We start from the raw sequence: 26,504 nt of genomic DNA, 5'->3' as shown, positions 1-26,504 counted from the left end.
TGTTGGGAGACTTGAACAAATGAATATACGTGAAGCGTCTAGAACAGTGCCTGGTACAAAGCCAGCGCTTATAAAATAGCATTATTATTACTGGTCATGGGATAACTGCTGACCGGCCATATGACTTTCTCTGCCTGAGCCTCGAAATCCTTATCCATTAATGAAGGATAAGGATAATCCTTATCCGTTAAACCTTATCCAATTATTCAATATCAAATAATATTTCTGTGACGCCTTCTGGTGTAAAATGGTTTCATTCCAAACGGCTCCTTTGGTGAAGAAGTTGGAGAACGTAACAACTTTAGAACATTCATTTCCTAATAAAACAAAGAGCTAGAATAATTCAGGGGCGCTGACCTATGCTGCACAAGAGTTCTGTCCAACCAAGCCTTCTCGGAGCTGATGTATTAGCAAGGCCTACGGCCTCATCCTCGGCGAGCTTCCACGTTGTCAATGGAGATAGACAAAGGCCGCTCCCAACTGCATTTCTGAAGCAACCTGTCAATTCCAGTGACCTCATCATCTTAGCTTATTCAACAGTTTGGGATATTTTTTGATGACCCAGGGGACCTACCATTACTCAAGCATTTTGATCAAGGCACCATTTTGCCTTCACTAAGTCTCTTGCCTGCTCGGTGGCCGCGGGGTCAGCGGCAAGTGAGACATCATCTGCTACCTGTCCACATCATCAGCGGTCCCTGCCCTCCTGCAGTGTCTGGTGTGTTTGTCAGGCAGGCTGTGTGGGTCCCGTGTGCTGTGTCTGAGGCCACCTCCCAGGAGACGCACACAGGATCGGTGCCTCTAATTCAGCCAGTGGACATTTAGCTCATTAAACAGCAATAGATTCAAACAGCAAAATGAAACCACACACATCCTTAGCGCTAAATACGTTTCCTTCTTTCCATCTTAGTTTGATTTACTGAAGGGAAATGTGAGGAGCTCTGCATAACCGAGAGGCTGAAAGCGTCCAGGCAGAGAGATGAGAGGAGATTGGCTCCAAGCACTATCCTTCCTTGCAGGGAGTGAGTGGTGGTGAAACCGTATTTCTCCGTGGTAAGCTGTTTCTTAGGGCCCGAGCATCCCTTCTTCCAGTGCTGGGGGGAGAGACTCAGGCAGGGCTGGTTGTGCCCGTGGAGTTGGGTTCACTGTTCCTGCTGGTCTCAGGGGCAGCAGCTGGCCTGCCAGCTTGTTCCCTCCAAGCCGTTTCCCTTTGCCCCTTCCAGCCTCGGGAAAGAACACCAGCCTGTGGGCTGACACCCCAAAGTGGCCTGATAGCTGGGAGGTGACCCTCCTGCAGAGAATGGAGCTTCTCTTCTTTAGAGCAGTAAGGCTATATTGGGTTGGCCAAAAAGTTCGTTTGGGTTTTTCCATAAGATGCCAATAAGATGCCGCCAAGTTCATTTAGTCCTTGGTTTGTGGTCAGAATCTTTATAACCCCCAAACCTGGGAAATGTGAAATGATTAAAAAAAAATTCCAGGCTTTTCACTACATTCCAGAGTCTGATTCAGATTTCTGTGGTTGAGAGCCCACATAATAGCTTATACACTCTAGGAGACTTTTTTTTTTTCTTGCCTCCAACATACCTGTTTCCCACTTAATTCTGTCCAAAAATGTCCAGATTTGCTTTGGGGGAACCACTGCCCCCTAGCGTTAGACTTGGGTATGGCCCCCACTCTCAATTCAATGGTGAGAGCAGGTTGTCTTGAGCCAATAAGCATGTCCTGTCCCTGGGCATGTGACACAGTTTGGGCAACAGTGATGGGATGGGGGTGGGGAAATCTACCGTTCTCCCATCCAGGAGCTGGCGGAAGAGGAGCCCTCATCTTTCTCCTGGGCGTCATGCTCTGAGGCCACCAGGTTGGAATGGGTTCAGCCCTTTTGACTTCCTTGACAAGGGATATACTGAGGGTGACGTTGGCACACAAAGGAGGCCAGAATGGTGAGGATCAGGGTTGGTTCTGATGACAGTGTGACTCCGGGAGAAACCACAAGTGAAGCCAGAACCACTTCTGGATTCTTTAGTTATGTAAGCCAATTACTTTATTTTGCTTTAGGCCAGATTTCCTCGTAGTTGCAAAGGGAAATTTTGGAATAGATGGTCCTATCAACCACAGAAATGGGGGAAACTAATGGCCGAACCTGCTTTATTTGGTCTCATTTATTCCTTTTTGTTTCAACATTGCAGATTCTGTAAGCGCTAATGTTTATGGACAATATGTGCTAGACATTAACTTACATGTTGTGACTTGTTGAAACCCACCATGAGGAGTGTACTGTTATTAACTCCATTTTACAGATGAGAAAACTGAGGCACACAGAGGTTAAGTCATTTGCCCAAGGTCACAGGATGAGTAAGTGACAGAGCCACAATTTAATCCAACAGGAGGCTTCTCACATCTCCCACAACTCTAATATCCTACGACTACAATTTCCAGAAGCAGAGCCAATGACTGTTTCCACTGGGAACTATCAAGCATGCAGCCAATTTCATTACCTGGAGCTTCCTCAGCTCTTCTCAAGCCCATTTCCTTTGCCCAGATAATTGTCTGTTGCATTCTTAAATCATCTTGCCTCCTCCTCCAAGCCGGACACCCTGGTTTCTGTAGCATACGTCTTGTCTCCATAGCTCCATATGAGAACGTCATCAACCCACTTCCACCGCCCTTCAGCACTTGCTTTTTCAGAAGAGTCCCAAATGCAAAGTCTACAGCGTCGGGAAGCACTCAGTGGGATTAGATTCCTTGGGAATGAACACTTCACACTTCTCTAGGTTTAGATCCACGTGTTGAAATCTTGTGCAGCTTGCTACGCGCTGGTTTTGCCCAGGTCCCTGGGGGGAGGGAGGAGTTATGAAATGTTTCCTCATTGCCCCTCTCTATATTCTGCCAATTGCATCCTCTAGGCTCAATCTTAACCGTATGAATAACCACTCTCCCAATCCCCCAGTCAGGGAGGCTTCAAGATCCTCACGTTCACTCTTCCCACGCTTTGATATTCCCCAGGTGCTGCTCCTTGGCGCTTCTATGACCTGCCCCTTTGTGCAATGTGGAGAAAAGGATTTGAGATGGATTCTACCTGGCACTATTAGGGGCGGTAAGAGAGTAATGAAAAAGGGCACATGTTGGCAACAGTGGGGAAATTGTCCAGAGCATCAAACCTCTGAGAGTTGACTGATACCCAGGCTTTCCAAATGCTCACCATCCTCTAGAATCTACCGCCTACCATATGAGAAGGGTATACTGTATATATTTCACATACCCCAGCTATCCTGTCTCTTATTTATCCCATCCTTATCAAGCAGTCATTGGCTTATCTGTTCAAATAAACACATATGTATGATTTTATGTTAGAGGGTAGCTTTTATAAGTCACATAAGGAAACCTTCAGATCCCTGACTGTACCAGTTATATCCTCATTCCATTCACTCATCAACCGAATCATGCACTGATCCACCCATCTAACAAAACTTTATTGAACACCTATATGTGCCACTGTATAAAGTACTAAGGATACAAAGATAAAAAATAAGTATTTTTTTTTGCCCTTGGAGTTCACATTTTAGTAAAAGAGAGACAAATAAACAGAGTATTTCAGTCCATTTAGGTAAACATTTTAACAGAGTTAATTACAGGGTGTCATAGGAGCAGAGAAGAAGGGCCAGGCTTTGGAAGTCAAGAAGGGCTTCCTACAAGAATAAAGACGCAGATGCAGAGAATAGACTCAAGGACACAGGGAGGGGAAGGGTAAGCTGGGACGAAGTGAGAGAGTGGCATGGGCTTATATATACTACCAAATGTAAAATAGATAGCTAGTGGGAAGCAGCCGCATGGCACAGGGAGATCAGCTCGGTGCTTTGTGACCACCTAGAGGGGTGGGATAGGGAGGGTGGGAGGGAGGGAGACGCAAGAGGGAGGAGATATGGGGATATATGTATACGTATGGCTGATTCACTTTGTTATACAGCAGCAACTAACACACCATTGTAAAGCAGTCATACTCCAATTAAGATGTTAAAAAAAGAAGGGCTTCCTAGAAAAGGTGACAATTGAGATTGACAGCTGAGAATCACTGTAGCAGACAGCATGACTTCCCAGTATTTGTCCTCTCCTTTGTCCTGGTAATAGAACCTATGAGGTTTTAGCTGGCCACAATGGCGACAGACTCATCTCCAGCCTCTCTTACATCTTTGTGTAGTCACGGAACCAAACTGTAGTCAATAGGATACGAATGAAAGAGATGGGTACAATCTGGTTACAAAATTTTTTTAAAAAGGGTATCTTGCCCTCTGTTTCCTCTTACCCATTCTCCTTGGGTTGGCATGTAGGTAAGGTAGAGTGATCTAGCTCTGAGCATACGGATAATACCCTAGTGGATCACAGAGCCATAGACAGAAGGAAACGGGGTCCCTGGATGACTCTATGGGGCAGAGGCATCCATCAACATTGTCCCCCCACGACAGCCCCTATACGCGGTCACCCCATTATGATAGCAGCTCAACCTGTACCTTTACACAATAACCAACCCCCCACAGGCTGAGCTCTGCATAAGAAATTCAGCATTAGATATTACAGTGTCCCCTCCCCCTTGGTAAGGAGGATCTAGAAAGGGTTGCTGGTGGTCTTGCATTGATATTTCTGGAGGATCTGGGGATGAGTGAAACACTGGATTGTGGTGAGAGTAGTAAGCCATAGCCACAATGAGCACCCCCATCCCATACAGCCAGGGTTCCCTGCTACTCCTTCTACCAGGTCTCCACTCTGCAGGGTGCTGGGAGGGGGAGTGGTTCAAGGGGACAGGACAGGTGACAGGAGCTTCACTCTGCTTCTCAGCCTGTGACTTGGACTGCCTCTGGCTCCCACCTATTTTCCTGGCACCCTCTTCCCCTTGGGCCTGCCGCTGCTCTGGGGAATGCTATACATCCTCATCAACTTCTGCAGTTCCAAGACAGAGTCCTGTTCTGATTTCTGAGACTTCCCACGGCACGGTAGTCTTGAGGTTTTCCTCCACCCAGTCCTCTTGAATGAAATCCCCAGATCCTAGGTCTCTCCTAATTACATGTGCATTTCATTCATGTCCCTAGAACCTGTCGCTGGACCTGGTCTGTACTATGACTCTCAGTTTCTCCTGCTCAAATTACACCAACTCTTTGGACTGGGTCAGTTTTGACTCATATCTACCTATCTGCCCTGATTTCCCTATTTGAATCATCTCAGAGGGAGTTTCTGGCCTGCTTTGTAGTTGGAGCTACAGAACCATCTGAATACCTCACGATCATTCTTTCTTTTTCTACCCAGCCACGTGACAGAGACCACCTCCCCAAACTACTCTTCAGGCTAAATCTTGGCAAATGAAGAATGCCAAGGGCAAAGAAATGCTTTCACCATACTCCAATATTTTCCATTTGCTATCAATCAGTAAATTAGAAGGCAATCAGCTGCCTCTGTCTCAGAAAATATCTACAGGCAATGGGGCAGGTAGGTGAGAGTCTCCATGAAATCTGTCTATATGAGCTCCAGCCCTTATGGACTAAGAAAAAGAAAATTGCAGGATTTGTGGGAAGTCATCTGTGGACCCAGGATAGACTCAGAACCCTGCTCTGCCATGGTTTTTGTCTCTAAGCCCTGGATAGCCTGGAACCTCCACCCTCTCGCTCTCTGTTTCTCTCTCCTCGGTGTTCTCGCAGTCCCGGGGCCTGTCTCTAAGATACCGTTGCTCACATACGACATGCTGAACGGTCATGACTTGTGAATGTGCCCCTCTCCCCTGCATCTTCCTGTCTCCAGAAACTAGCACAACACCTGGCACATGGGAAGGGTTTATAAAACGAATGAAACCTTAGAAAACACCATTGACACACTGGTTACAGACCCTTCTGAGAGGTATCTGAGCACCAAATCACAAAACAGCCCAGTTCTGAAACTCTGGATACCCCTGGCATTCCATCCTTGGCCTTCACATGCCACACCCCAGTGCATGCCACCAAATGCCCATACCTGTTAGATGCCCGTTAACCCAGTCCCAAGATTCCTATCTCTGAAGCCTGCTTTGCATTCAGTGAGACCTGGCTTTCCTCTGCATCCTCTGAATTTTACACAGGTCCTTGGACTCTAACAGTTCTTCATTTGCTGGCTCAGCAGCTTCTGGTACCTTAGGTGAGACACACCCCATTTCTAGCCAGATCCTATGAAGCCTCTCCCTCGCTCCAGGTCCCCTTGGGTGATGAGGCAAGGGTCTGGACGATACAGTATTTAAACCCAAAACGGGATGGGGTGGGGGCTACTTGTTATCTACAATTGGGAAAGACATTTGAATAGGAGATTTCAATAAAAAACCCTCATCCAAATTCCCTGGCACTCCAGTGGTTAGGACTCCTCGCTTTCACTGCTAGGGCCTGGGTTCAATCCCTGGTCAGGGAACTAAGATCCTGCAAGCCACGTGACGTGGCCAAAAGAAAAACAAAAAACCCTCATCCCGATTCCTTGACGATGCTACCCATGACTTTTCTTCCTTTCTTTTTTTCCCCTCTTTAAATGTTTTTATAACATTGGTAAGTGAGTGCCTGGAAACTAACTCTCCTACTGGGCTCATTACCTGGAACCCCACACTGAACCCTCAGACACCCTCCTACCCTCCAAGACGTTGCACAAAGCTCAAGGTAGCCTCCCTACACACCCCCTGAGTCACCAGATTCCCTTTTCCACAGCTCACAAGTACCAACAAGGAACTTTTTTTCTGCTTCGAAAGACACTTCTCCCTCTAGCCAGTTCTGTTTGCCTTCAAGTCCATTTGAATACAAAAATACAATGGAATTCCATTAAAATAATGTCTGGGGCCTGAGACACCAGGATAAAAGACAGGAAATTGCCCTATTCTTTACGCAGCACTCCACTTGGAGCTGACAGTTCCTGGATAACTTCAGCGGGGGGTGGGGGGGGGATGGGGGAAAGCAGGCTGTTAAAAAAACAAGTGGGCTGTATTTCATGCTGGCTTGCATTCTCCCGTGGCTGTTTTTACTAGGAGCACAGGGGGACCGTTAGAGCAATAATGCACCAGGCTCATTTATAGCGCTCTTCCCCAAATGCTGAATTTTCATAATTATTCAACAGGAAAATTGTTCCTTGGGCTGAAATTGTAAATGCTTAAGTCACTGTGGGAAAGGTACTTTGAGGGTGGGCTTTGATGATAAGTGAGTTTATAAATTCCAGAGTTGGAAAGGGCTGGCCCCTCACTTGAAATCTGAGTGATCTGGGACCCAGAGAGGAGAAGAGATGCTGGCCACACAAGAAGCGGCGGCAGAGGCAGGTCCGGAAGCTGGACTTCTGACTCTGGTCCTGAGCTGTCCCCCTTTTCTCCTGCCTGATTTATGCTGGGATGTGTAGGAAGCTTCTGTACCTGAGTATTCTTCTTGTTGTGTTGAAGTCAAATCTTAAAGGCTGTAAGGACCAGCCAGAGAAAGTGTTCTCAGGCTGAAGCTAGAAAGGATATAGACAGACTTATGGAAGAAACTTCTTGAGCATCCGGGCATTGGGATTTGGGGTTGGGAGACTTCAGTAAAGCATGAATTCTTTCCACGAACTGGATCATAATTTCTTTTAAAAAAATGTTGAAAAATAAGCATGAATTTGGAAAGGATTATCAAAGCAATGAAACAGGTGGACAATAGGTGACCCAAAAGTTTTTAAAGGTGAGAAAACCATGAGCCCCCAAAGGCGGTGGGGGAGACTGGACCACAGAGGTGGGCAGGTCTTGTCCAGGACTAGGATTGTAGACTTATCCTCAATTCTCACGACTGATAACTCAAAGGTAGAGCTTATTTATTTCTCTGTTTTTTGGTTAGGGATACAGAGGCTGTGTTGTCGAGAACCAGAGGAACTGATTAGTAGCTACAGGCTCCATTCCCTACTTTCCCCACCACTCCCCAAACAGGCGTGATTCTGAGTTTCCAGAATATTACTGGACAAGTGAATGAATAAATCAGTGATCGAAGAATCGTTCGAGAGAGATGATGGCAGTGGTTCCGAAGGCAAAGACCACCTTGTGTTCTCCCCTCTGTCTCCCAGATGGCAAAATATAATACCAACTAATTCATGCAGGAATGAAGATTCACCAATAGATTAATCTTCCAGGTAGTGAAATTAGCTCCTTTAAGCAGAAAACATTGTATCTCTTCTTTTGCTTTGAAAACTCTCTAACCTTATTATATACATCTAAAACCGGGCTTACGAAACAGAAACATCATCTTTTACTCTATTCCAGAACATTAATAAAATATAAATACTTATATTAATTATAACTACATGTGCCGTCTCATTTAATCCTCACAAGATTATGATATGGATCCAAAAAATCCAGTTTTTCAAGGTCACACGGCCAGTAAGAGTCAAAGTCAGGTCTCGGATACACATTTCCTGATCGCATAGCCATTACTTAAGCTAAGAAGCGCCTCCTGACTCCTTCTCAGGCCATGGCCAATGGCAAGATCAGGAGTCTGCTAGAAACATGGGCATGGCAGACTGCAGAGCGAGGCATATTGGGCTTAAGCAACAAGTTGGGGAATAAAGGAAGGAGGCTAGGACGGTGGGGTAGAAGTGGGAGCACTGAACCCCAGAAAAGGGAGGTGGCCAACAGTTAATGCTGCTGCCCAAATGGTGTAAAAACATTAGCTGGGGCTTCCCTGGTGGCGCGGTGGTTGAGAGTCCGCCGGCCGATGCAGGGGACGCGGGTTCGTGCCCTGGTCTGGGAAGATCCCACATGCCGCGGAGCGGCTGGGCCCGTGAGCCGTGGCCGCTGAGCCTGCGCGTCCGGAGCCTGTGCTCCGCAACGGGAGAGGCCACAACGGTGAGAGGCCCGCGTACCAAAAAAAAAAAAAAGAGTTAGCTGGCTGCCTGAGGGTCTGAGTGGTGGGCAGGGCCTGGCAGAAGGAAGACCTTGGCAGGGGTGACGTTCAGAGATGCGTGCTCATGGATGAGCAAAGTGCTTAGAGCCAGGCCCCAGAGAGAGCGGACTGTGGTGCAGGGGGCAGGGTCCAGCCCCAGGGGCTCCAGACTCGGGGAGACAAGACACAGTGCGTGGGTCCTGGCCAGGCATGCGGGGGTTCAGGGCAGAGATCATTAGGAACTGGGGCGGCAGGCAGGGGTGCCGACCAGGCCTGTGCAGCTGGGCCTAAGGTCCCGCATATTCCCCAGCCCCACCCTCTGAGCTTCCAGTCACCCCAGAGCTGAAGGAAGAGGACTTCGGAGTACAGGCAAGAACTAGCAGCAGGAACTGTGTCACAAGTCATCTTCGAGCGGCCCCTCTGGGGGCAGGAGAGAGACCACTGGACACCAGGAGCATTGTTTGGAGATGGGGAGGAAGCAAGTCTAGGCTGTGGACGCTAGATTCTCACTCATTCGCTGTGGCCTTGAACCAAGTACACGATCTCGCTGAACAATACGGTGATAATAATAGCGCCCATCCTTCTTTTCAGGGTTAGCATCTGACCTCATACCGTAAATAAGAGTATACAAGAAAGCCCTTCCACTTCCTCTGAAGTAAGGAAATATGGTCAGTTCCCTGTTGTCTACTTAACTTTGAGGACAGAGGATGGAGAATTTGGATTTTTCCATATTTTTAATGCAGGAGCTAAGGTATTATGTATCTGTGATGTGGCAGCCACTGTGCTAAGTGTCCCAGGAAAACAAGGATGACTAAAAGCTTGGGCTTTGAAGGCCAGGGCGAGGAGCTAACAGCCATCAGTCAGGGAGATAAATGCAGTGTATGTGTGGAGCCGCTGCATGGACTCAGAGCCAGGAATGATTTATTTCGAACAGGGAGGTTCAGGAAGGGGCTCACGGAGCAGCTGGTGTCCGAGCTGGACCCTGGAGGAGAGCTGGAATTGAGGATGGTAGCAGAATCCAGCTTGGAAACTGTCACCCGTGGGTTTGCTCTTAAACTAATTTATAAGGCTCTAAACGAATGCTTCCAAATGAAGGTTGTACAGCTGAAGCACTCAGGGATCACATAGATAATTTGCAAACGGCCAGATCTCTTTCAGATCCCCTGTTTCAGGTGCCTTGGGAGTGGAGCCTGGGTGTTTGCATATTGAAGAGGTCCCCATTTCCTCCTCTACGCCCCAACCCAGCTGATTTTGATGAGGGTTTTTGGTTAAGAGCCAGTGCCCTAAACCAGTCCCAAGCTTTAGCGTGGTTAACCGTCTCCTGGAGATCTTATTAAAAGACAGATTCCTGGGCCCTTCCCTCAGAGATTCTGATTCATGGGGTCTGGAATGAGGCCTGGAATCCCGCATTTCTAACACACTCTCAGGTGATGCTGATGCTGCAGGTTTGGGGACCGCACTTTGAGTAGCAGGGCTTTAAACCGTCACCTGGTCCTGTGGTTCTTGCTAGGATGGTGAGACCCAGAGTGAAGAGATCCTCTTAATCAGGAAACGCTTTGGAAAGCAGAAGCATGCTTCTCCATCCTGGACCTTTATGAAGTCACACTCAGTCACCTTGAAACCACCTGGCCTATAGAGGTGACATAAGGACAGCCCAGAGCGGTTCATAGCACCCGTCTGTAGCCTCTGTACTTGCTTCCCCTGCCTCTCGTTCCCCGCCGACCCCTGCTTCTCAGTTATGTTCCTATATAAGTCCTGTGCCTCCTGCCTGCCCTGCCCAGGAACATCAGGAATTTGTTCTGCATCTTTTTATGGCCAGTCCACTTGACACACAGCAAAGAGATGGTTTGGTCTCACCAGACAGTTGGGCTCCGAGAACAGGTGTTCTGCACATCTCTTTGACACTCACTCTGGAAAGATCGGCACAATGACTTTGGGTCCTGTTTGTCCTTCACATGTTTTTGATCAGCTTCATTTTGGAAAAATATTGTTCACGGGAGCAATTCAGTTAGTGTGAAGGAACGCTTCCAAGTTAGGAAGAGGAAAAATTCTTTTTGTGTGTTAGGAAAAATTACCTGGAAGGGATTGTTGAGCTAGCTGACCAACCCTGGGATTTGGTCATTTGAACAAGTTAGCTGTTGACAGAGGACGCCTGCCTTTTAAAAACCTGGCAACGTAGGCCTTGCATTGTGGGTTTTTGCTAATTCAGTGGATCCTGGCTGGTGCCCCACTTTCAGCCCTGGGGAAAAGTCAATCTCACCAGAGTTGCTTTTCAGAAACAACATCCTCATGAATTTCAATTAAATAATACAGACCATTTTTTCCCTTTTCTTTTAAAGATTTTCTCTCCCTTTTCCCCTTCTTTTTTTTTTTTAACATCTTTATTGGAGTATAATCGCTTTACAATGGTGTGTTAGTTTCTGCTTTATAACAAAGTGAATCAGTTATACATATACATATGTTCCCATATCTCTTCCCTCTTTCATCTCCCTCCCTCCCACCCTCCCTATCCCACCCCTCTAGGTGGTCACAAAGCACCGAGCTGATCTCCCTGTGCTATGCAGCTGCTTCCCACTAGCTATCTATTTTACATTTGGTAGTGTATAGATGTCAATGCTACTCTCTTACTTCGTCCCAGCTTACCCTTCCCCCTCCCCACATCCTATAGTCCATTCTCTATGTCTGTGTCTTTATTCCTGTCCTGCCCCTAGGCTTATCAGAACCATTTTGTTTTTTAGATTCCATATATATGTGTTAGCATACGGTATTTGTTTTTCTCTTTCTGACCTACTTCACTCTGTATGACTGTGCCGGAAACAGTACGAGATGAGATGTTGGAAATGAAGAGATAAATTAGATTTGATCACCTATACTCAAATCACTTGGTGGAAGAGGCATAGCTCTAACTACGATGCTATGTGTTGTCAGAGGGGTACCAAGTACAGTGGAAGTATAGAAAAGGGAGTGTTCATTTTTGCCTCAAGGAAGCTTTATGGAGAGAGAGATACTGCTTTTTCACACAAGAATGGTCAGACTTTCAAGGGATTAATCTCCAAAATATACGAATAGCTCATACAGCTCAAAAAAAAAAAAACCCCAATCAAAAAATGGGCAGAAGATCTGAATAGACATTTCTCCAAAGAAGACATACAGATGGGCAAAAGGCACATAAAAAGATGTTCAACACCGCTAATTATTAGAGAAATGCAAATCAAACTACAATGAGGTATCACCACACACTGGTCAGAGTGGCCATCATTAAAAAGTCTACAAATAACAAATGCTGGAGAGGGTGTGGAGAAGGAACTGTCCTACACTGCTGGCGGGAATGTAAACTGATACAGCCACTATGGAGAACAGTATGGAGGTTCCTTAATAAACTAAAAATACAGTTGCCATGTGACCCTGCAATCCCACTCCTGGCATATATCCAGAGAAATCCATAATTCAAAAAGATGCATGCACCCCAATGTTCATTGCAACACTATTTACAATAGCCAAGACATGGAAGCAACCTAAATGTCCATCAACAGATGAACGGATAAAGAAGATGTGGTACATATATACAATGGAATATTACTCAACCATAAAAAAGAATGAAATACTGTCATTTGCATCAATATGGATGGACCTAGAGACTATCATACTAAGTGAAGTAAGCCAGACAAAGACAAATATCATATGATATCACTTATATGTAGAATCTAAAAAATGATACAAATGAATTTATATACAAAACAGAAATAGATCCACAGACATAGAAAACAAACTTACGGCTACCAAAGGGGGAAGGGTGGGAGGGATAAGTTAGGAGTTTGGGATTAACATACACACACTACTATATATAAGGCAGATAACCAACAAGGACCTACTGTATAGCACAGGGAACTATACTCAATATTCTGTAATAGCCTATAAGAGAAAAGAATCTGAAAAAGAATATATATATATTCACATACATATATTTGCATGTATAACTGAATTATTTGCTGTACATCTGAAACTAACACCACATTGTAAATCAACTATACTTCAATTAAAAAAAAGAATGGTCAGGCTTTGACAGGATAACAATATCTGAATATAACACAGGAAATATACGGTAATTAGGAGGATGGATACGTATCACGTCTCTGAGATAACCACAATGAAGGTTTTGATAATACTAATGATAGTAACAGCAAATGTCTTTTGGATACTTTCCATACGCCAAGAACTGTGTTAAATTGTTTATACGCATTATCTACTTTAATGAAATCCTCCCCACCAGCCTACAAAGTGACAGTACTGACCCATTTTACAGATGGGTAGAGTGAGGCTTAGAGAGATTCATTAGGTCACTTGCTCAAGGACTTATGGTCCTGGTGTTTGAAGCCAGGAATTTAAACCAGTGACTATTAACTGGTATTACTTGCTAAACACCCACAGTGCATCAGGCACTTTACATGGTCATCCTTAAAACAACCTTTTAAAGCAGATATTACAGCACCATTTTATAGAAAGAGATGCATGTGCTGAGAAGTGAGTTTTGCACATTTATACAGTCACTAAATGGAAGGACTGGAATTAGAAACTAGGTCTGTCTGAGCTCCAAAGACCATCTTCTTTTGACCTTGTCAGACTTTTGCCCTTTCATTGGATCCTTCAATGTCTTAAACCAAAGGGGTGACAGTAAACATGAGTGCTCCTGACAGGCTGCCTGGGGAAAGCCTGTGCACTTTTGCAATGGAATGATTGCTCCACATTTTCTTAGAGCTGGAGGTGCAAATGGCATGAAAGATTGCCTGGAGGAGAAAAGAAATAAGGACGCGTGGGGCTCATAGGGAAGAGGAAGGAGGTGAGATGCTGAGACCAGCTGGTAAATGACAAGGGACAGGTTGGGTGAGATGGTGGGGCAGACTGCAGGCAGCCTGGGGCTCTGGAGTCCAGCAGTCCTGGGTTCTAATCCTTGGCGACTCTGGCCTATTCACCTTTCTGAGCCCCAGTTTTCTCAACCGTAGAATGGGAATACTAATACCTTTCTTCTCAGATTGTGGTCTCGAATAAATGAGCTAGCTTGGAGCATAGAGGACGGCCCATGGGCATGCAATAATCAGTAAGTACCTGCTTGCTGCCCTGTTTACTTTGGCTCCTGCTGACTCTGATTAGGCTGTAAGAGAAAAAGAGTCTAGTTTCTTGAACAGGAAGGATTTGATGCCGGCAGGGAGGCCCCGGGGCATGGACGGGCATGGGGACCCTGGAATAATATCCATTTGTTTGGCTCCTTCTCCAGGCCAGAATGCTGACTTCCAGAACCTTCATCCAAGCACTAAATCCATCTAATTGGTTGGAAAAGCCCTGGGTGGATAAACATCCCGTCAGCCCACCACTGTAATGTCAGCGGCATTTATGCCTGAGATGAAGGATGCAGAATGAATGGACATTAGACCCCAGGTACCCTGCCACGAATGACAGCCCAGACAAGACACCCCCCTGAGCCAGGAAATGCCAGCCTCCGGGGGGGATGGGGTGGGGGTTTGGGGGTGCAGCAGACAAGGATGAGCCCTACATGGGGCTTCCAGGCTCATTAGGAAGTAAATCAAATTTGCCTAAGACACGGAGACGTGGACAGAACACCAGAATGCCGTGCTAGGCGAGTTTGTTAACCTCTCTGAACCTCTGGTTTCTGCCTGTGAGACAAGCACTGTGATGCTGGAGGGCACAAAATGAGAAGAATAAGTAAACAAAGTAGCACCGTTCCTGCAGAGCTTCAGAAACTCCAGAAACGCTAGGTCCCTTCTCCTTTCCTATTTTTCCTTTCTCCTGGAATCACCTCTTTCTTTGCTCCAAAGAGCCCAAGACCTGTACACTCATTCACAAACCCAGGAGTGCACCCCATTCATCCACTTATTCATGAATACCATTTATTCATTCATTCATCAATTCTGTTTTGGTCACCCAAAATGTGTCCAGGTCCTAGCCAGAGAGCTGCATACAAGAGAATCATCAGACCTCTCCCCTGCCCTTGAGTGGTTCAGAGGCTGACGGGGGACAGTGGCACTGTATTGGATAAAGTCCCAACAAGAGATGGTACATGCACTACCAGGAGGGAAGGGTGGGGGGAAGGGTTAGGGAGTTTGGGATTGACATGTACACACTGCTATATTTCAAATAGATAACCAACAAGGACCTACTGGACAGCATAGGGAACTCTGCCCAGTATTCGGTATCAACCTAAATGGGAAAAGAATTTGAAGAAGAATAGATACATGCATACGTAGAACTGAATCACTTTGCTGTACACCTGAAACTAACACAGCATTGTTAATCAACTCTGCTCCAATATAAAATAGAAAGTTAAAAAAAAAGAGAGAGAGATAGCACACACAGTGCAAGGTAACTCAAGGAGGGTTTATTTGCAACGGGACTAATTGTTAAGGGATGGGTGGAGCCGCCAGCAGCACGGCTGTCACCACCCCCAGAACCAAGCCGGGAGAAGGGAACTGACCCTGGAACCCAGCAGGAGAGGGTAGTGCACAGCAGGCCACCTTGAGAGGAGCAGTGACCTGGCAAGGGACACAGGCAGCCTGAGGTAACCTCTCAGGGAGGAGCCCGGCTGCTCCTTTCCCCCCTGAGCCTCCCCATTAGCTGACATGATCAGAAGCTCAAGGTTAATAAGCTCGTGGATTTGGTCCACAGTGGCCAGTCTGCCGGGGCGGAGGGCTCGGTGGAAAAGGCTGGAAAGTGACTCTAAGGGGCAAATGCAAGACGTCCAGCACATGCAGTAAAACTGATTACAAGGGGAGGGTGACGCTAGAATGGGAGGGAGGGGTTGATTCCCACCATTCCTCTCAATTTCACTCCCCCCAGCCCACCCCCACTTCAGTCCCCAATTCAGGGGAATGGAGTTGATCTCCCTGCCTCCATCCATGCCCCGGGGCAAGGGGCATCTCCTGAACACTCACTTCTGTCTCACGCCCCAGCTTGACATCTTTCAGCGGCTTCCTACTGCCTTCAGGGAAAAGCCCAAATTCCCTGGGATGACCGGCAAAGCCCTGGGGTCCTGGCCCTTTCTTGCCTCTCCAGGATCATTTCTTGTTACACTTCTCCCCACTCTCCCTCCACCTCGATCTCTCACCTCCACCAGTACTATGGAGTTAACTTTCCCTGTACCTAACGCGCTCTCCTTCTGGGTCTTTGGACCTGCCTTTGTCCGCTGGACCCCAACCTGAGACGTTCTCCCCTCTCCGCTTTGCCTGGCTAACTCCTACCAACCTTAAGAAATCATGATCTACTGAAGCATCCAGAAAGGTATAGAGAATAAAAATTAGACGTCCACGTACCCACCCCCTGTATTTAATAAATGTTGAAATTTTACCACATTTGCTTCGGATGTTTTTTGTTTAAAGAAAAAAAATATCACAGCTGCAATGGAAGCATCTATTATACTTCTTCCCCTCCTGTAATACTATTTTAAAGTTAGTGAGTATCCTACCCATCCATGTTTTTACATGTTGGCTAGATACCTCTGCTCTAAAAAGGGAGATAATTACCATTATATTACAGTTTTTTTATAACGTGCTTTTTCCACTTAACATTATGTGAATGTTTTGTTGTTTTGTTGATTGGACATAATCTTGAGAGACTTTATTGCCAGATGGCTTCCCTCTCCTGATGAGGGTCAAGTAATTAAGTCCAGGCCACACTTGACTTCAAAAGAGTGGCTTTGACAGAGATTTCATAAGCACCAATCATTTTTAAAAAAATTTTATTGAAGTCTAGTTGATTCACAATATTGTGCTAATTTCTGCTGTACAGCAAAGGGTTTCAGTTATACATATATATATTCTTTTTCATATTCTTTTCTATTATGGTTCATCACAGGATATTGAAAATAGTTCCTTGTGATATACAGTAGGATCTTGTTGTTTATCCATCCTACACACTGTATATAATAGTTTACATCCGCTAATCCCAAACTCCCAATCCTTCCTTCCCCCACCCTCCCTCCCCCTTGGCAGCCACAAGTCTGTTCTCTATGTCTGTGAGTCTGTTTCTGTTTTGTAGTTGTATTTAGATTCCATATATAAGTGATATCATATGGTATTTGTCTTTCTCTTTCTGACTTTGCTTAGTATGATAATCTTCTAGTTCCACTGGATAATCTCTAGTTTTCTAGCATGTTCCTGCAAATAGCATTATTTCATGATTTTTTATGGTTGAGTAATATTCCATTGTATGTATGTACCACATCTTCTTTATCCATTCATCTGCTGATGGACATTTAGGTTGTTACCATGTCTTGGCTATTGTGAATAGCATAATCACCAGACATCACAGTAACTTCCAAGTTTCCTTGCAGCTCCTGTAACAGTATGACTGCTCAAATCTCTATAATCATGTTGGAGGGAAAGCAACTGATCAGAAAGAAGGGGGAAGGTGACGGGAGCAGCCTTCACCCTCTCACCTGGCAGGTCCCCTCCTACTTTGCCATGTGGCCATCTGACCATGTCCAGCATGGTCACTACCAGTTCTCTTGCTGTTTTGATCCCTTTTCCATGTTTAGCATCATTACAATACCTGTCCCATTTTCCAGACTTACAGAGACACTGTCTCTCAATGAGAGGAGCGCTGGAAGGCTGGGAGGCTACTGTTCGGTGGCTCTGACGGATCTATCACCAAATATCACCTAAGCCTGGAGCTCTGGCTTTAGAGGTCATGCTCTGCATGCCTAAGTGGGTGGCTCAGAACACTCTGCTGGCTCTGCAGAAGCCATTCGAGCAAGGATTAACCACAGGGCCTATGGTATATCATGCCAGGAGGCTTTCTCCTAGCATCGGTCCCAGGGACCTTAAAAATACATGGTACCATCACTACCACCATCGCCACATTTATAATCAACATCATGTTTTTGAACTACCTTTATGGATATATAGAGAGATCTACTTCATTTATTTTAGTTGCCAAATCATATTCCTTTGTATGAATATATCACACTGATTTATCCATTTTCCTTAATGGACATTTAAACTTTTCAATCTTTTGCTGTTATCAACAGTGCTTCAATTTAAAAGACACCCTTGAGCTTATGTAAAAAATAGTTCCACAAGATACACATATATACTCAGAAGTAGAATTGCTGGATCCCACTGTATGTTTCATTTATTTATCTATCTATCTATCTAAAATGTTGCCAAATTTCTCCTCCAAAAGGATGTGTCCATTCACATTCATACCAGTAACATCTGAGAGTTCCTATTAGAAGCTCACTTTTCAAAATTTCTAGATTTCAAATTTTAGGGCAGCACCAATACTTTGGGAGGCTGCCTGGGGTGGTAGAAACAGCCCTGAATTATGGGTCAATAGGAGGAAAATCTCTGTCCCTGATTCTGCCCCTGCCTTGCTGTAGGGCTTGTACAAACATACTCCCCTCTCTGGAACTCAGTGCTTTACTTATAAATTGAAGGCATGGGATTAAAATGTCTCTTAAGTTCTTCCAGCCTTAATCTTCTGCAATATGTGCTTTAAATAATGTCTGAATTAAGATGGTGAGAGGCTTCACTCATTCATGCACTGACTTCTTTCATCAGGTCCTTATCATGCCCTACTGTATCCTAGGCACTGGAAGCGACACAAACAGACCATGACCTTGTCCTCAAGCACCTCCCACTTGAATGGAGGAGACAGACAAATGGAAAAGCCCTGGGCCATTGCATTCCAGACGAGGGATGGTCAGGGAGGGCTTCCTGCTGGAAGTTAGACTTTGCCTTAAGGATGAGTTGTAGTCATCCAGGCAGAGTACCAAGTGCAAATGTCATTCCAGGCAGAGAAAGGCACGGAGGCTAGCCGGGACTTGCGGCATTCGAGGATGCGTTAAGTGATACAGACTGATTGTTCCATTAACGTGTGGTTGCCACCTTCCTGTTCCATTTTTAAATTCATTCAACAATATTTACTGGGTGCCATTCGATGCCAGGCACTCTGGTAGGAACTGGGGATGTAAGATAAACAAAAATGTCATGGTTCCTGCCCAGGTGGAACTTTCTGTCTAGTAGGGGAGGGCAGTGTAAAGGAGATCGAGAAATGAGTATAAAGAAAAAGAACAGCGTGCTGTGAGCGATAATAACACACTGGACTAATTTAAAGTGGGTGGGGCTAAGTCTTCTCTGAGGAAATGACAGTTCCATTTGGGACATGAAAAGAGAGTGGAATGGAGCCCGTAGAAGCCTGAAGGATAAAGGGGCTTCATAAACATGGGACTGAAAAAGGTCCATGAGGTGGTGCAACATAGCAGCTGGGAAGCAAGAAAGCAAGGGATGTGACTGGCTGGTGTGGGTCATGCCTTTGGAGACCAAGCGAGGAGCTGGGCTTTTCCTAAGGCAGTGGGAAAGACTGGCCACTGATCCCTTCCTTCCTTCCTAGAAATATCTCCTGGTCATGTAGTATGGAGAGTTTAGGCATTTGGAGTCATCTCCCCGTCCCAAACCCAGCCATCCTCCTAAAGGACTGTAGGATCCCTCAAACCCCAAAACCTCCCTCAACCCCACTCCATCACCAGTTCACAAGGCCACACCTTGCACCTGACCATCGCCAGCGAAGGCTCCGCCCATACAGTCTTACATGCACACCTCCCCCTCCCCTGTTGTGGCTTCCTTCCTTTCCCTCCGGGTCCCTCACTCAGTTTTCCTTCCAACGTTGCCCTCAGCCCTTGACTTCTCAACAGTGCTCTGTTACCCAGTTGTTCATTCCTTCTCTCTGGCCTGGACTTGTCCAACCCATCAGCTGTCAACCTTTGCCCACGTCTTCACTCTCTGTGTCTGTTCTGCAAAGTTCCAACGGCACATCAACTAAACTCTTTTTTTTTTTTTTTTTTTTTGCCGTACGCGGGCCTCTTACTGTTGTGGCCTCTCCCGTTGCGGAGCACAGGCTCCGGACGCGCAGGCTCAGCGGCCATGGCTCACAGGCTCAGCCGCTCCGCGGCATGTGGGATCTTCCCGGACCGGGGCACGAACCCATGTCCCCTGCATCGGCAGGCGGACGCTCAACCACTGCGCCACCAGGGAAGCCCGACTAAGCTCTTTTCATCTCCTCTTATGTCTGGGCTGCCGCGGGCCGCTGCTGCAGGTGTGTCCCTTTGGGAACTCATGATTTCTGCTCCTGCCAGGCCTGGAACACTGCCTACTCTGAGCTGCCCTGGCCATCCCTTTCTTCCACACATGCTCATCCTTCCTGGTGGTTATTTCAAACCTTCATTCCTCTCCACGCAAACTTCCCGTTCCCGTTCTCCTGCCTGAGTCTCAACAGATGACCCTTCTTCCTGCTTCCAAGTGAAAATAAAAGCCATCGAACAAGAACTCCCTCAACTAGCTGGCACGACACCTACTAATTAACCCATATTTGTGCTCTTTTCCGCCTTTCCCTTTGTCCGTGGCTGACCCTTGACCCGCGCTCTGAATCCCAAAGTTTTTTTCCCTTGGCGAGGAGATGGCTCCATCGATTATCCATTCACAAGAAGGACGATCCCATCAATCTTGGTCCTTGCTGGGTCCCCTGTGCCTAAATCAGTCCTGAACCCAGAACAAGTGTCTGAGAAATATTTGTCCCATGATCCCTCTCTTCTGCCTGCAGTTTCTGCCTCTCTATCGGTTCACTGCATCGGCATTTAAACCTGCTCAAGGTGTGTTCACCACTCAAAGCAAAGACGCAACCCAACCACAAGAAACAGCTCCTGACCCGGTGCACGTTGCCCTCTGGCTACAGCTCCTGTCTTGTTTCCCCTTGAATGCCTCCCCAAAGCCTCCCCCATTCACTCCTCAGTCCCCTCCCCCACTTGGCTTCATCCTCCCAAGGCAATTGCTCTCTCCCAACACCTCATTTTTGCCACGCACAATGCACACTTTTCCTGTCTCAGAGCACTGCCCTCTTGGCAGTGGACGACTCTGCTGCTCCCTCCTTTCTTTGGAAACCCTCTCTTTTCCTGACTTCCGTGACCATGACCATGGTCTCTCACCTCTCCTCTGCTCTGGTCTCCCCACTTCTCGGCCTTTCCCTCCTCCAACCCACTCTGTTCCAGCCCATCGGATCTCTCTAACGCAAATGGGATCACAGCCCGCCCTTTGAGCCCTCGCTGGTGCTCTACTGTCCTCTGGACGGTGTCCAGATTCTTTCCATGTGGTTGGCAGACTCAGCCTGCTGGGTCCCTCCATGTCGGTTCCACAGCCTCACCTCTGGCTCCGTCCTCGCGGGTTGCTCCAGGCTACCAGAGGCCTCTAGCCCTTCATCCATTCTGTTCCTCCTGTGATGCGACCCTCTATCACTTTCCTCCAGCAGCTTACTTGCTTCAGGACCACAACCCTAACACGACCCCAACTGTTTCAGACCTTCTGCTGTCCTGGCGTACGTTTGGACCGTTTTTGCATTCCCCATCTTGTGCCGACTCTGAGTAATAGCCTTCATTCTTGAGATGTGCTTCACACTTTGCAGAGTACATTCACATCGTATTCTCCTCTGATTCTCTCAACAGCCACGTGAGGCGGGAATATCCACTGTTACCTCCATTCCACAGAGAAGGAGACTGAGGGTCAGGGAGTTTCGGTGACCTGTCCAAAGTCACACAGTGAGTAGATATTGGATCCAGGACTTGAACCCAGATCTTTAAAAGAAATTTTTAAAAAACTTTTTATTTTTTCAACAGTTTTTAAAGGTTACTTTCCATTTACCATTATTTCAAAATATTGGCTCTATTCCCCATGTTGTACAATACATCCTTGAGGCTGCCTTACACCCAGCAGTTTGGACCTCCCACTCTCCCACCCCTATATTGCTCCTGGCCCCCACTGCTAACCACTAGTTTGTTCTCTGTATTTGTGAGTCTGCTTCTTTTTTGTTATTGAACTCAGATCTTACGACTACTCACCCTGGCAGTTTCCTTGGTTTCTCTCTGGTTTCCACACTCCTTCACCACATCCAGTCCCAACCTTACTGAGTGGTACCCCGTCGTCAAGGCCAGCTGAGGGTGGCCAACCTCCAGAGCTGAGCCCATGGCCTTGGATCCCCCTGGTCACAATGGGCCTGGTGGTGAGAACTGAAAGTGACCAGATTGGGGTGGGGGTGGGGGGGACACACCACCAGGAAGCCACGTTGTGCCTGAGGAGGAAATGTTTTCCTTTCCTCGACTTCACTTCCCCAGTGAGTGGTGGATCATCTGACGACATGACTAAAAATAAGTGACTGGAAGGATGGAGGTGGATGGGGTGGCAGTCTGTGGAGAGATGACGAAAAGGCAGAAGCGGGTGGCAAGTCTTCAGGCTGAAGGAAGACCTGTCAGGAGGCGAAGTGACGGCTGAGCAGGCCCTCCGTCGTCCCCTCGCCATTCAGATCCTCCCGGCCTCCCGCTGCCTCTAGCCCACACTCCTTCCTTTGGTTCCTGATTAATAAAACCGGCAGCACCGGCCCCGGCACATGGTGAGGGCTCTGTGCCCTCCATCAGGCCCACCATCTGCTGACAACTGGTTTTCCGCTGCCCCTCTGAAGGCAGTTTTGCCCGAGTCTTGTCAGTATGGGTCCCCTGACAAACAGTCACACATCTGGGCTGCTTCCAAAGGAGCTGGAGGGCTGTCTGCGAGAGCACAAGGTCAGACAAGGTCACAGTGTATCGCTGTATTTGCAGAGACAGGGACGGGGCATGCCTGACCTGACCTGGCATGGCTCGACACCGGCCAGAAGAGGGGGCTTCTCCCCAACAAGGGCTCTTCTGAGCTGGGTGAGTTCAGCCCAATCACTAAATCTCTCTGGGCCTTTGTTGCCTCATCTGCAGGAGGACTGAGATGATAGGACTTTCCTGTTTTGAGGTCAGGAGGTAGACTGGTTATCTCTTCAGTTCCCTTTCCAGGGCTCTGACTCTCCGTGCTCCGGTTTGGTGACTACTTGGGCTTCAACTTACGACCTACAAACTGGAGGCTGGATAAAACAGGCAGGCGTGCTAGGCTGAATGATGGCCCCCTGATACGTCCACATCTTAATCCCCAGAACCTGGGACTATTACTTTATATGACAAAAGGGGCTTCACAAGTGTGATTGGTTAAGACTTGCGGTGGGGAGAGCATTTGATTATCCAGGTGGGCCTGATGTCATCACAGGGGTTCCTAAAAGAAGGAGGCAGGAAATCAGAGAGGAGAAGGTGATATGATGACAGAAACAGAGGCTGGAGAAATGTGATTTGAAATTGGAGGATGGGGCCACCAGGCAAGGAAAAGAGGCAGAAGCTGAAAGAGGCAAGGAATCAGGTTCTCCTCTCAGGAACCAGTTCCGCCCATATCTTGTCTTTAGCCCAGTGAATCTGATTTCAGACTTCTGACCTCCAGAACTGTAAGAGAATCCATCTGGGTTGTTTTAAGTCACTAAGTTGCTGCTAACTTGTTACAGCAGCAAAAGGGAATGGATCCAACAGGACTAATCTTATCCATGGGCAAAAAGAGCAATATGGTAATATGGCCCAATGCAAGGCATGTAGGGAGGCACTCTGTCTGAAAACCACACTCTGGGAGACGCCTCCAATGGAGACATCCCTTTGGGCCAAGGAGGTGACATCCCCTCCACAGCAGTGATGAGTGATAGGAATTTAACACGAGCCATGCAGGTAATTGAAAAGTTTCTTGTAGCCTCACTAAAAAGACTAAAAGCAGATGAAATTAATTTTAATAACATATTCAACCCAGGATAATCAAAATAGCATCTCGACCTGTGATCTATATGAAAGAGACATTTTACATTCTGTGCTCTGTACCAAGTCTTTGGAATTGAGCGTCTGTTTCACGTTCACAGCACATCTCAGTCTGGACCAGCCACACGGGGCTCTGATTTGATCTTGGGTCCAATCAGCATAGCTCTAAAAGGTTAAGACTGTCAACTCCTAAGAGCTGCTCAGTTCATCAGACTCTCTCTAACTGACCCCGGGTGGATGAAGGTCCTTGGGAAGGTAATGGCTCTAAAAGGCCAGCATAGAATGTATGAGAGATGCTATTACGAATGGTCATCCAGGGTCAAGCCAGCGGCTGGTAAGAAGCGGGGCTAGAATACAAGCGCCTGCCTCCCTGGCCAGGGGTGGGATGGGCAGCGTGAGGCCAAGAGGAACAGCTAAGCTCGCACTGTGTACACTGTTCTGTAGCTTGGTTTCATCTACTCAGTAATGTCCACGGTTCTTATGCTCCATATCCTTCAATATTCTTCAAGCACTTAAATTTAAATGACATCAAGCCAATAAGTTATAGGACATTTACAGTCCTTTGCTTTAGGTAATTTCATATTTCTTTAGAGCCAGCAAGCTATCTGAGTTTAAGTAAAATATTCAGTGTGGAATGCCTGACCCAGAGCCTGGCATACAGTGGGAGCCAGACCCGAAGGACCTGCTGATTCGTGGCTGCTGATACATGGCTGAGGTGACCTGAGTCACGGGGTTCCAAGGTCAAGCTCCAGAGCTGGCCCTGCTCTGTTTGGTCTGCTGGGCCCAGGTATGCCTTCCCCTGCTGCCTCCTCTTCACCACTGTCCTGATCCCAGCTCACTGCTGTGCCTGTGGCTCATGCTCTAGCTGCCAGCCTGGAGCTTGTCTCCCCTCTCCCTTCCTGACTTGCTGTAGCTCCCACTGACTCAGACTGAGGACCAGTCCCTCAGCCGCTGGAACCTCTCTCGTCATCTTCACTCCTCGCTCTGATCCAGATGGGATAAAGAGGATGGCTGACACCTGTGAGGGCTTACGCAAGCCAGGTAGTACTCTATGCTGTGGTGACTTGTAGGATCCCCATTTTACTGTAGATGCCACCGAGGTACAGAGAAGTTAAGTAACTTGCGAGAGGTCACACAGCTGTTGTGGGAGAGTCAGCTATGAAGCCAGGCAGTCTGACTCCAGAAGCCATGAACTTCCTCACAGCATCACGCTGCCTCTGTGCACATCCCTGGAGCCTGGTCCAGCACCTCGCACACCGTCAAGGTCAACAGAAGCCAGGTGAGTGAGAGAATGGAGGCATCTCTTTTGTGGTTCTGACTCTAAGTGGCAGGAGGCTTCATAAGTCTCTGCTGAGAATCTAAAGGGACAGAATTGGAAGGCGTATACCTGCCCCCACCCCAAGGTGACATCCAAGGAATGTCCTGTTATACCAGAGGACCTGAGTATATGATAAAGAATCTGAAAGGCGCCTTGACTGACCTCTGGGCCTCTCGGACACCAAATCCTTAGCAGTGACCCAGGAGACGGGGAGGTAGCTGCCGCCCCCCCACCACCACTCCCCTCCTCGCCTGCCAGCTCTGCCCCCGAGCCAGGCCTTGCCACCTCCCTCGGAAGTCAGGAAGGAGAAGCCCTGATGGACAAGGACTGAGCCTCAGTTTTGTTTCTCTCCGAGGTCCACTGTCAGGGTGGAAGTGGGGTGGCCCGGGGCTCACAACCCTGTTCTAGGCAGAAGTGTGGTGGAGAAACAGAGAGACAGGTGCAGAAAGACCGGCTTTTGAAAGCATCCCTCACTAGCGAAAGGGCTTCTTTTTACTTCCTGTGAGATTTTTACAGAAACCACCTGATGTGATTTTATGAGGCTTTCTTTGAAAGCCACTTGGAGACCAGCATTCCAGGCAAACATAATTCATTTCTACCCGTGGCCAGAAAGAAAGTTCTAAAAATCGAAATGTCAGAACCTGCAGTGGTTTCCTTTGCCAGATGAGGCTGTATTCAGAGCCCTGCACTGGGCATTCTAAGTCTTTGGGAGTCACTTCTGTGTCATCACCTCCTGTTACACCCCAGCAAGGCAAGTGGGAAGGCCGGGACCAGAGAGGTTAAGAAAGCTGTCCAAGGTCATTCAGCTCAGAGCTCTGGCTTCAGAATCAGAGGGCCTGAGTTCTAGTCCTGGCTCACTGCTTACAAGCCACATGACCTAGTATAAGTGAAAACCTCTCTAAGCAGTGGCCTCCTCATTTGTAAAGTGGGGACAATATCACGGCTCTCCCAGCGGGTGGTTGTAAACAATATATGAGAAAGTTCGTGTTACATGCTTAGTCCTGGGCCTGGCAACCAGAACTTTCTCTATGGAGTTTAACTATCAGTTTAAAAAGTTAGGTATCAGGGACTTCCCTGGTGGTGCAGTGGTTAAGAATCCACTTGCCAAGGCAGGGGACATGAGTTCGAGCCCTGGTCCTGGAAGATTCCACATGCCATGGAGCATCTAAGCCTGTGCGCCACAACTACTGAGCCTGTGCTCTAGAGCCTGCGAGCCACAACTACCGAGCCCGCGTGCCACAGCTACTGAAGTTCGCGTGCCTAGAGCCTGTGTTCTGCAACAAGAGAAGCCACTGAAATGAGAAGCCAGCACACCACAACGAAGAGTAGCCCCCGCTCGCTGCAACTAGAGAAAGCTCACGCGCAGCAACGAAGAACCAATGCAGCCAAAAAAAAAAAGTTAGGTATCAATTTACAGAGTAAGAGGCAGAGGCAGTATTGAAAGCTTCTAAAACTTGGTCACTATTGGGCAGGAGAGCCAGGGCAGAGAGCAGCAGGGTTTAAGAAATTTGTACCTTCCGGCCTGGTGTTGGGCCTGAGCCTCTGAGGTGGGAGAGCCGAGTTCAGGACCACCAGAGACCTCAAGGCCCCATGTAATATCAATGAGTGA

General features: G+C 47.4%; 1 protein-coding gene across 1 annotated transcript in view; it reads right to left on the bottom strand.

Moving 5' to 3' along the window:
- Positions 1-26,504, bottom strand: part of ASIC2 (acid sensing ion channel subunit 2) — a 1,014,198-nt gene that overhangs the window by 400,202 nt on the left and 587,492 nt on the right. The window lies entirely within an intron of this gene.

The sequence above is a fragment of the Aethalodelphis obliquidens genome, unplaced genomic scaffold (genome assembly GCF_003676395.1).
Source record: "Aethalodelphis obliquidens isolate GAN/ISIS:26980383/991018 unplaced genomic scaffold, ASM367639v1 scaffold38, whole genome shotgun sequence".
In the NCBI taxonomy this organism is placed as follows: Eukaryota; Metazoa; Chordata; class Mammalia; order Artiodactyla; family Delphinidae; genus Aethalodelphis; species Aethalodelphis obliquidens.
Note: the sequence above shows the minus strand (reverse complement) of the source record. Positions and strands in the feature narration are given on the sequence as shown.